Genomic DNA, 11,157 nt, shown 5'->3' with positions numbered 1-11,157 from the left:
TTTTCTGTTGGTGCGAACGGTACCTGTGCGGCTATTCTTGGTCAAATTGAAAACATTGTGCTTCAATTGTTGGGTTCCATATTTGCAGCTCCGGCACTGTTCATAGAAATTTTTCACTTTGGTGGGAGTTTTGAATATGAGAATGTAGACAACGTGGGAAAAACTGGAGATAAATATTTTTTGGGTGTGCTGGGAATGGTGTTGTGGATGCATTATTTTTCTGTGGCTGGGTTGGACAGTAGGACGAATTGTCCACTGGCTACTGCTATTACAGTGCAGAAAAGGGCTCTAGTAGTTAGCCGGGGTGGCACTAATTGAGAGGAGATATTTGATGAGTACAAAAACACTTCGCTGGGATTGTCTGGTGCTACTGGTTCTAGCTTCATCATTGGAGTGCTCTGTAGAGAAGGTATGGTGGAAATGGCAGCTGCCCTATTTTTTGAACTAAAAAAAATGGGTTGCCACTGCATGATTTTATTTATATGAAATTGATGGATGCCACGTTTAATTAAGGTGGTAAAGTGGGTCTCTTTGAGTTGCTTCACTGGACTGAACAATTAGATTTTGAGAAACTTGGTTAGTTGTATAATGATGCTATTAGTTTTTTTTTTTTGCAAGAAAGGTTGTCATTATACAGCTTCTGGTGTTTACTTTGTAATGAGGTGAAGAGGCATACTTGTGCTTGGTGGTTTTTCTGTCATAGGTGCCATGGAAGTTGCACTTGCATTTTTTTATCGTGGAATTATTCTCAAGGAAATTAATGTGCTTGATGAAATGGCTGAAATAAAGGTGGAGTACTGGAATCTTATGTTAAGGAGTTTGATGTTTTTGGGAAGAGTAGATTTAGCAAATCAGGTTTTTGACAACAAGCTTGTTAGAGATTGAGTGTCGTGGAATTCCATGATTATGGGTTATGCAAGATGCATGAATTGGATTGAAACAATTGATGTTGTTTTGGGTACAACCATGGTTGATGCCTATGGCAAAAGTTCGTCTATTGAAGCCTCCAATTTGATATTCAGTTCCATAAAGAAAACAAATACAACTACCTAGAATGCACTGATTTTTGGATATAATCTAAATGGCTTCACATGTAAGTGGATTGATCTTTCCCTTGAAATACTTTACAAAAATGTGGTGCCAGATTCTGTGTCCTCAGTGAGTGTGGATGTTGGAGCTTCGGACTTAGATGGAAGAATTCAGGAAAGGAGACAGGAGGAAGCTGCTGGTTTTGCAGCACTTGGGTTCTTCCACAATTTTTTTTGTGATGTTGCTGTGGCACTGCAGCAACCAGTACTGACATGAGTGGCACTACTGAAACCAGTGATGCCAACCAGCCAAGCAAACAATGCTGTTGTGCAAGTCCAGAATACATTGCAGCTAGGCAACCAAGGACACCGTGCTGCAATCACAGTGCAGAAAAGTTTGCTGCTAGCCAGCCAAAAACCACTGCTGAAAACAGTGATTTTTATGCTTAACAGTTTGGTTTTTCTGGAAATGGTGGAGAATATACTGTGGAGAATGTTTTTTCATACTGTGGATAGAAAACAAATCAAATTCTGGACAATCTCATGGACAACACTGCTACACAAAGAGGTCATCCTAGCGAGGCCATAGAGCTCTTGCCAGAAAAGAAGTGGGAAACTATGGATCCCATTTTTGTCACTATATCTGGCCTTCTTTCTGTATGTTCACTGTTAAGGAAGGTGAAAATGGGTCGAGTAGCACAACACGTTGGCCAATGCGAGGCACTGGGATTGGCTCCAATGAATGCAAACTGTGATTACCGGGTGGCTGTTCTCAGTACAACAAAGTATGCACATAACAGGCCACCTGAAGCAGCACATGAGTTCTTCACCAAATTTTTTTGTGTTGTTGCTGTGGCACTGCAGAAACCAGTGCTGACAACAGTGGCACTGCTGAAAACAGTGATGCCAAATAGCCAAGAAAACAAAGCTGTTGTGACTAGGGGTGGCATCGAGCCGAGCCGAGCCCGAACCTACCTATGTTCGAGCCGAGCCTCGTCTCGAGCCTATAATTGTTATCGAGCTCGAGCCCAAAAATCTATCGAGCCGAACTCGAGCCGAGCTTCGAGCCGAACTCGAGCCTCAACATACATTTAAAAATTTTCAAAAAATATATATCAAATTAATTATATATAAAATTATACATACATTTTACATAAAATTGGACATGACCTCTACAAAAAATTAAGCATAACCTATATATATAATACATGTATAAGATTGAGGCATAACCTCTTCTTAAAATTGAATATAATTTATGTATATAATACCTGTATAAAATTCGACATGACCTCTAATTAAAATTGGACATAATCAATATACATAATACCTGCATAAACACTCCATAAATACTCCATAAACACTCCATAAACACTCCATAAATATTCCATAAAATTATCTATACATTCCATAAACACTTCATAAAATAGTCTAAACATTTCATACACTGCATAATATTATAAATAAACTTCATATAATAATCAAACACAACAAAATTAAATGAAATATCACTATCAATTTACAATCACCCAAATAAAAACTATAAATCCATTATAAAATTACAAACTATAATTGTTTCTCTTAATGCTAGAAAATAATATAGATCCTTGCACGAGCAAAATCTCCACTTACGACAAAAAATAAAAATAAAATTAGTTATTGTCAGATAAAAAAAATACTCTTCCATTACTAGTTACTTAATGTCGTTAAAAATATTAAAATTACCATGATGAGAGAAACATGAAAAATCATGTAGCTGGTAGCATTATCTCTACACTCTTCTTCTCAGGCTGTAATCATAAAACAAAATTTTAATAAATAAAACTAAAAAATATACTAAAAAATATCATAATAAAGAATTGATCAAAGAAATTCACCTTTTGATTTTTCTTTACACCGTGAAGAACCCGAATCCAATCACTGCCACAAATCAAAGCTTGAACTGTATTTGGTGCCAAGGAAGAATGATATGAGTCTATTACTCTACCACCAGCACTAAATGTAGACTCTGAAGCTACTGTGGATATGGGAATTACAAGGATGTCTGCTGCCATCTTAGATAATACTCGAAATTTCATATGATTCACTTTCCACCATTCTAAAACATCAAAATCATATTGTGAAGTTTCCTCACAACTATATACGCCTTCTTCAAGATAAATTTCCAATTCTGACCTTGGTAAATTAACTGCATCATTTTGTTTCATATAACTCATCAACTTTGACCAACCTGAACTTGATGAAGGCCTACGACTTGTGGAAACACCCATAGAGCTACTAGTACTTGAAACAATCTCTTTATTTCTAATATCCACATTATATATGGATACATATTCATCGTAGATCTCATATAAGGTGCGTCAAACTAAATTTATATTCATTGTAGCTTCCTCTATAGAATATATCACTGGAAAACACATTTCGATCAACTTTAATTTGACCCTTGGATCCAAAACTGAAGCAACAACCATCAATAAATTGCATTCACCCCAATACTTCTCAAATTTCTCTTTCATTCTACTAACCATTGTCCTAATGAAAACATTTTCATTTGTAGAATGAAAATCCAGAACTTCTTTTACCCTATATACCTCACTAAGGTACAAATTAGAAGTAGGGTAGTCACTCCGAGAAATTATATTAGTAACTGCATTAAAAACTTCTAAAATCTCACACACCATGTCAACTTTTTCCCATTCATCAAAACTTGGCAAACAGTCATATGTTGGTTCTCTAATTTTAAATCTAGAGAATGCATCTTTGAATTTTAATGCAGAAGACAACATGTCATAAGTAGAGTTCCAACAAGTTGGACAATCAATAACCAACCTCTTTTCACCAAGTTCTAATTGTTGTACAATTTCAGAAAAAGTGCGAAGTCTAGCCTCAGACAGATTTATGAATTTGACACTTTCACGCACATTATCAATGATATCTTTAATCTGAACAAGACCATCTTGGACTAATAAGTTCAAAATATGAGCACAACAACGCACATGAAACAACTTTCCACCACACACCAAATTTTTTTTCCTTGAAAAATCTTGTTTCAAAACTCTGATACAAACATCATTATATGCAGCGTTATCAACTGAAATACTAAAAACTTTATTTTCAATCTCCCACTCTTTCAAACACTTGTAAATAGCATCTGCTATATCAACGCCACGAGGAGGAGGAGGAACATGCACAAAACTCAAGACTCGTTTTTGTAGCTTCCAATTACTGTCAATAAAATGCCCAGTAATAACCATGTATTCAATTTTTTTATTTTGAGACTTCCAAAGATCCGTGGTAAGACTAATCTTGTTAATCTCTTTTAACAAAATTTTCAATTTCTTTTTCTCTGCCTCATACACCTCCATACACTCCTTCTTAATAGTTTTCCGGGATATTTTCTCATAATTCATATTTGCATCTTCATTAAAAAATTAAATCCCTCCTCTTCTACTATCATGAATAGATGCTCATGCATAAGAATCCAATGAGCAATGAGTACTCTCATTTTAGCTTGATCATAATTTCCTCCAAAATCCATAAAAGGAAGTCTAGATGTACTCTGATCAACATTAGACCCCGCTCCCACTGGTTGAAAGTTTAAGGTTTTTTGTTTTCTCATTGCCACTTTTCTACTAGTGCAACGTTTCAAATGTCGACTCATATGTGTGGTCACTCCACTACTAATAACACTCAAATTGATTTTACAATGAACACACTGAGCCTTTTTTGTACCATTAAGTGATACTTCTTTGAATTCCAACCCCACATGAGACTTTTTTTGTCTTTTGGAGGTATGAGTAGAATCACCTTCATCCTCATTTATGGTAATTTCATCTGGGCCCACTTCTATGACAGAGGGTAGTGACTCTGGTGGAGTTGAGTCACTATTTATAGTTACACTAGAACTAGTGTTAATTATTAATGTCAATTGAGGAGGTGTTGACATCTTACTTCTACAAAAAAACAAAATTACAAATTAAAAACATAAAGAAAAGAAAGTTATCCGAACAACAAAGATCCTACACATAATTTAAGATACTTGTTTATTCTTAGAGGAAGGTACGTGACATTGTGACAATCGGGAACGACCCTTGTCTTTCAATGCAGCGGGGTCTCTTTGAGCCAGTAGCCCTGCACCCAATAGTTTCCAGTCCAATATACCGATCATTTTTTTATATATAAATTTAAAAACTTCTAAGATAAGGAAATAAGCACACCAACATTCTCTTCTAATATTCTGATGAAATTCAACCTCAATACCAAGAAATTAATGATAAAAATGAAAAAAAATGAAATTCAACCTCAATACCCCACTATACCAAGAACAGCAGTAGATATAAGTTCAATGAGAATTAAGAAAGAAGGACAAAAACTAACTTTTTTTATTCTTTTTTATAATAAAGAGAAGTTGGATGCAATTAAGAAAGCTCCTGATTCCATTAACTATAATAGAGTATTATTGAACAGAATATGTTATTAACACTCAAAATCATGAAATAAAATTCCATTGCTAAAATATATCAAGTAACAATTTGAATACCATTGCTGTTTATTGCTGAAATATATGATAAACGTACAAAATTTTATAAGAGGCCAGACACCTAAAAATAAGAAGGCAAAAAAGAAACAAGATCCCACCACATAAAAATATTTGAAAGTCTAGAATAATAACTTCATTTATGAAGAACAATAGAATTTGAGCAAAAAAATCATTGACAACCAACCAACTATTTTCCAAACATTATAGCAATTGAGCTTAGTAAGTCATTCTGAGATATACAAAAACATAACAAATGACAAGGTGGGGGATTTTTCTCCCCCACCCTTCCTTTCCTTCTTGAATGTTAGCTCAGTATGAAGTTTCCTGGCTCTCAGCCAGCTAGAATGCAATTGATGGCACACTCAAGCAAAAAAATAAATTAAGAGAATAAAATAGGTCAACCTTATACAATCTGTATAAAATGATCTTCTTACATTCTACCCTTAAATCAAGAACTCACCATTTCAAAAAATCAAACAGTATCAACACTCAAAATCATGAAATAAAATTCATACCAGTTTTCTTACAATGATTTCTTCCCGAGTGTATTTGAACTGTCAACTGGAAATATCGAAAAAAAAAAAACAGAGCTGAGTTTGCTTACAGAAACAGAGTGTGCCGTTCGGATATCCAAAACAACTTTCCAATAATGAAGGAGCACTGCTAAGAAACGAAGCTGAGAAACGAAGCTGAGAAACGAAGAGAGAGTTAGAGATTTTTTAGGTTAGCTCGGCGACGAAAAAAACAGAAAGATTAAATAAAAATCTTACCTCCTTCTGTCGGACTGTCGATTTCGTCTCGTCGGCGAGGAAAAGCTTGGATGAAGAAATCGAAGAGGAAGACGAGAAAGAAATCTTTGAGGAAGGAAGATAGAAATCGTAGAGGAATAAATCGAGGAATCGAAGAGGGAGAGGGAGAACGAGGGATTTGAAGACCAAATCCCCCATTTCCCCTGAATACCTGTCGACGGACAGCGATTTCCGCAAGAAATCACGCTGAAACGGCATGGAAATGGCAGACGGAGGTATGGGTTTCGCAGAGAAATTTCCCGATCCCCGATCCCTGATCCCCGATCCCCGATCCTGAATCGCTCGTTATATTAACGAGTCGGCTCGCGAGCCGACGAGCCGAACCGGGCTTTGCTCGAGCTCGACTCGTTAATGTAAACGAGCCCATCCCTGAGTTCGAGCTCGGCTCGAACTCGAAATATAACGTTTCGAACCGAGTCGAAACCGATCCGAACTCGATCGGCTCGCGAGCCGGCTCGGTTCGAAGCCACCCTTAGTTGTGACAATGGACAAAACAGTACTGCACTACATTTTTCAACATGATATACCAGTTCTGCTGTTCGGTGGTGCTACTGCTATTGCAGTAAGAAAGGTGCCAAACATTAGAACATGCAACCTGAGAGAAAGGTTTTTGAGGCAGCTAAGCAGAAGTTCTTAACTTCAGCGACTTATTCATTGTCTTCAACAAAGGTAGCTGCTGGTCATTGCTTTGGGCAGCTGGGACTTTGCTGAACAGGGATTGGGTCCAAAGATCACACAAGGGCTGTTCATATCAAACCAGAAGTTGTCAGTTTGGAGCAGGTGATAGTTCAACTTGTTGTTCGGTTGCTTATTCGTATTGGGGTATGCTACAACAAGTGATGTTGGCAGAGTCGGTAAAACAAAATTGCTTCTCTAGTAGGATGCTCTAGTTTTGTCATCCAGAGGGCTGACACAAATACCGTGGATGCTACTTGAGAACAGGTGGAGACGTCGGCACGGGCAAGCAGACCCTACCTTAAAGCTTGAGGACAAACTCTTTCTCCCGGGGGGGGGGGTGTAATTTTATGCACACAATAACATTATTAAGAGTCTAATTAATTGTTTTTATTTAATTTAATTTAATTTATTTCAGTTAAAAAATTAATAGGTCATAAGGGATTTTTGTAATATTTTATCTACAGGGGTATCTTTGTAATATTTTATTTTAAACCTTGTAAGGGTGAATCCTATTTAAGGGGTAAGAGTAATGAGAAAAAGCAAGCATTGATTTAACGTAAACAAGGGTGCGCGTTCTCTTCAAAGAACCTAGGATTATCAAGCTTCCCTTCGGCTTGATTTTTGTCTTTCTCTTCTTCCTTTCTACGAATCGCTGTGTTAGATCCGGGACCGTAACACAACCCAATTCAGCTAGAAGATATTTAATCCATAAAAGCTCACTTACCACATGTGCCATAACTATGTATTCTGCTTCTACACTAGACCTTGCAACCACGTTTTGTTTTTTACTCCTCCATGTAACAAAGTTGCCTCCAACTAGAGTATAATATCTTGAAGTAGATTTTCTATCATCTGGTGATCCAGCCCAATTCACATCGACAAAGTTTTCAATAATGAGATGACCATGACACTTATATAAGAACCCTTGTCTTGGTGCCTTTTTTAAGTACTTGAAAATCCTCTCCAAAGCCTGCCAATGAGACATTTGAGGTTTATGCATATTCTGACTGACCACACTGAATGCAAATGAAATATCTGAGTCACAATGAGATAGATAAGCTTGCCAACTAGCCTCTGGTACTTCCCAACATCAACTTCTTCTCCCTAACCAGCACAACTTTGTATTTGTTTCCATGGGGGTGTCTGTAGGGTGACATCCCATCATTCTAGTTTCTTCATGTAAGTCAGGAACATATTTGCTTTATGATAAGATAATACCATGTTTGGATTGAAGCACCTCAATACCGATAAAATACTTAAGAAGTCCCAACTCTTTTGTCTTGAATTCATTGCATATCTTAATTTTTACTTGACTGATGCTATCAGAATCACTACCCACCAAAATAATATCATCCACATATACAAAAAATACTACAACTTTTTTCTCAATATGTTTGACAAATACAAAATGGTCCACAAAGCACCTTATAAACCCAAATCGAATCATCGCTTAACTAAACTTGTCAAACCAGGGCCGCAGAGATTGTTTCAGACCATATAATGATTTTGTAAGATGGAAAAATAACTCTCCCTCAACCACATATCTTGGTGGGTGCTACATATAAAGTTCCTCCTTAATATCGCCATTAAGGAAGACATTTAAAGACATGCCATCGAGAATTAGTAACTAGAGATAATGAGAGACGCGTATAGTTGAGCTTGGCAACTGGGGAATAGGTTTCCTCAAAATCAATCCCATAACATTGGGTTTAACCTTTAGTTACAAGTCGGGCTTGATGGCAGGCCATCATGCCATCCTGATTTTGTTTGACAATGAAGACTAACTTATAGCCTATCGACTTTTTACCAAATGATAAGGAAATAAAGCGCTAGGTTTGATTCTTGTGAAGAGCTGCCATTTCTTTGTCCATGGCTGTTTTCTATCTTGGATTCTGAAGGGTCTCCTGATAAGATTGAGGATTAACAACAGATGAAATAGAAGAAAGAAACTGACAGCAAGATGGTGATAACCAATGGGTAGATAATAAATGAGCAATGGGGTGAGAGGTAGAAGGTAGGGTACAGGTCCTAGGTTTTTTTCGAAGAGCAATAGGCTGGGTACAGGGGGGTGGGGAAGGAGAACTTACCTCAGAGGAATCTAGAGACTCCACGGGTGTAGTGTCAACCAACACTTCAGGAGGTAGGGCAGATACATCATTATGGCCATGAGGTGTGAGGTCATCAATTGTCACGACAGATTTAGGAAACTCATTGACTGCAAAAGATCCAAGTGGAGCACCAGTGGATGGATAAAAAAGTTGATCCTAAAAAATTGTAAGGTCACTAGAAACAAACAATTTCCGAAGAGACATTTTGTAACAAACATTTCCTTTCTGAGTACGAGAGTACCCCCAAAAGATACATTTAAGTGCCTTGGGGTCCAATTTAGTAATATGTGTGGAAGTATTATGAACAAAATAGGTATACCCAAAAATTCTCAAAGGAAGAGAGAACATCTTATCACCAGGAAAAAGACAAGAATATGGTGTCTGTTGACCAAGTACTGAAGAAGGTAACCTGTTTATAAGATAACTGGCGGTGAGAAGAGCACGAGGTTAGTAGAAATGGGGCACATGCATAGGATGGAGTAGAGCACAAGCAACCTTAAGAAGGTGTCTTTTTTTTTCTTTCAGCCACACCGTTTTGTTGTGGTGTGTAGGCACAAGAGGTTTGGTGAATGATGCCTTGTCCTGGCGAAAGGTTTAGAAGTCTGAAGACAGGTATTCCTTGGCATTATAGAAGTGAATAGTCTTTAAGGTAGTGTTGAACTGGGTAGACACCATGACACAAAAAGACTTAAAATGAGGTAAGACTTCTAATATATCTTTTAATAGGAACAACCATGTAACTCTGGAGAAGTCATCCACAAAGCTAATAAAATACTTTGATTGAGAAACATTAGAGATGTTCATAGGGCCCCATATATCAGTATGATCTAAAGAAAATAGGCCAACACTCTTGGTTTCACCACGAGGAAAAAAAGTACTCCGCTAGTGTTTATTCACTTGACAGTCTTCATAGTTGAGACTGGAAATGAACTATAATGTAGGAATGATCTGTTTGAGTGACTAAAGGGAAGGATGTCCTAACCTATTGTGCCATTGAAAGGCCGTATGCTGAGCACTATTAGTTGTTATTAGTGTTGGTGAATCAAGGTACTAGAAACCTCCTCTTTTACAACCTCCACCAATAACCTGCTTTGTCTTCAAATCCTGAAGCACACACGAAGTTGGAGAAAAGGTTATGGAACGGTTAAATTTTTTGATGAGTTGACTCACGGATATAAGGTTAAGTGGAAATTCAGGGACAAATAGGATGTCTTTTAAATGAAGAGTAGGGATAGAAAATGTGGACCCCACCCCATGTACCTTGATTTGGGATCCATACGCTATAGAAACAAACTTGTCTGGTAAACAAGGAGCTATAGAATTGAGGAGGGTACCATTACCTGTCAAGTGCTCAGAGGCTCTAGAGTCAATGATCCAAGATGGAGAAGTGGTTGAAACCATACCTATTATAGAAGTAGCACTAATAGGAGAAATCTTTTTGGTCGTGGCTTGGTAGTTTGTATAAGTCTTATCACTCTTTATCTTATGAAGCAAAGCAAATTTGGTGGCAGAGACAAACTTCTGGCCTCTAGTGTTCTTAAGGGCCATCGTAGGGCAAGCCGAGAATAATAATCCAATTGTAACAATCGATAACAATCCAAGGTAATAATTAAGTCGAGTAGTCAAGTAGATAGCAACGTTGACTCAAGCTGAGGTAATGAATTAATCCTGAGTTAATTTGAGTCAAATATGCATCATGCTGAGTCAAGAGACCTGGTTGAGAAGGCCAAGTTAGGCTGAATCGTGAGTCCAAGTTAACCCAAACAAGCTTAGAGCAGATATGTAGTTAACTCATGATTCACTGGTTCACTAGTCTGAGTTGCCTGATATGTAGTTATTCTCGGCAGAGTGAGAATATGTAGTTCATAGGCAGAGTGCTTATTCTCGACAGAGTAGATCTTTCTGAGCTGATTTTAGGCTTCAGATGGAAACCAAGACTGAAGTCTGCCAGATAGTAAGCCACCAGTAGTACCGAAAACAACTGGTGATGTCCAAGC

The sequence above is a fragment of the Aristolochia californica genome, unplaced genomic scaffold (genome assembly GCF_029961685.1).
Source record: "Aristolochia californica isolate CCGP_79_NKW_82.1479 unplaced genomic scaffold, dmAriCali1.0.hap1 SCAF_2, whole genome shotgun sequence".
In the NCBI taxonomy this organism is placed as follows: domain Eukaryota; kingdom Viridiplantae; phylum Streptophyta; class Magnoliopsida; order Piperales; family Aristolochiaceae; genus Aristolochia; species Aristolochia californica.
This window is presented reverse-complemented; position numbering follows the sequence as displayed.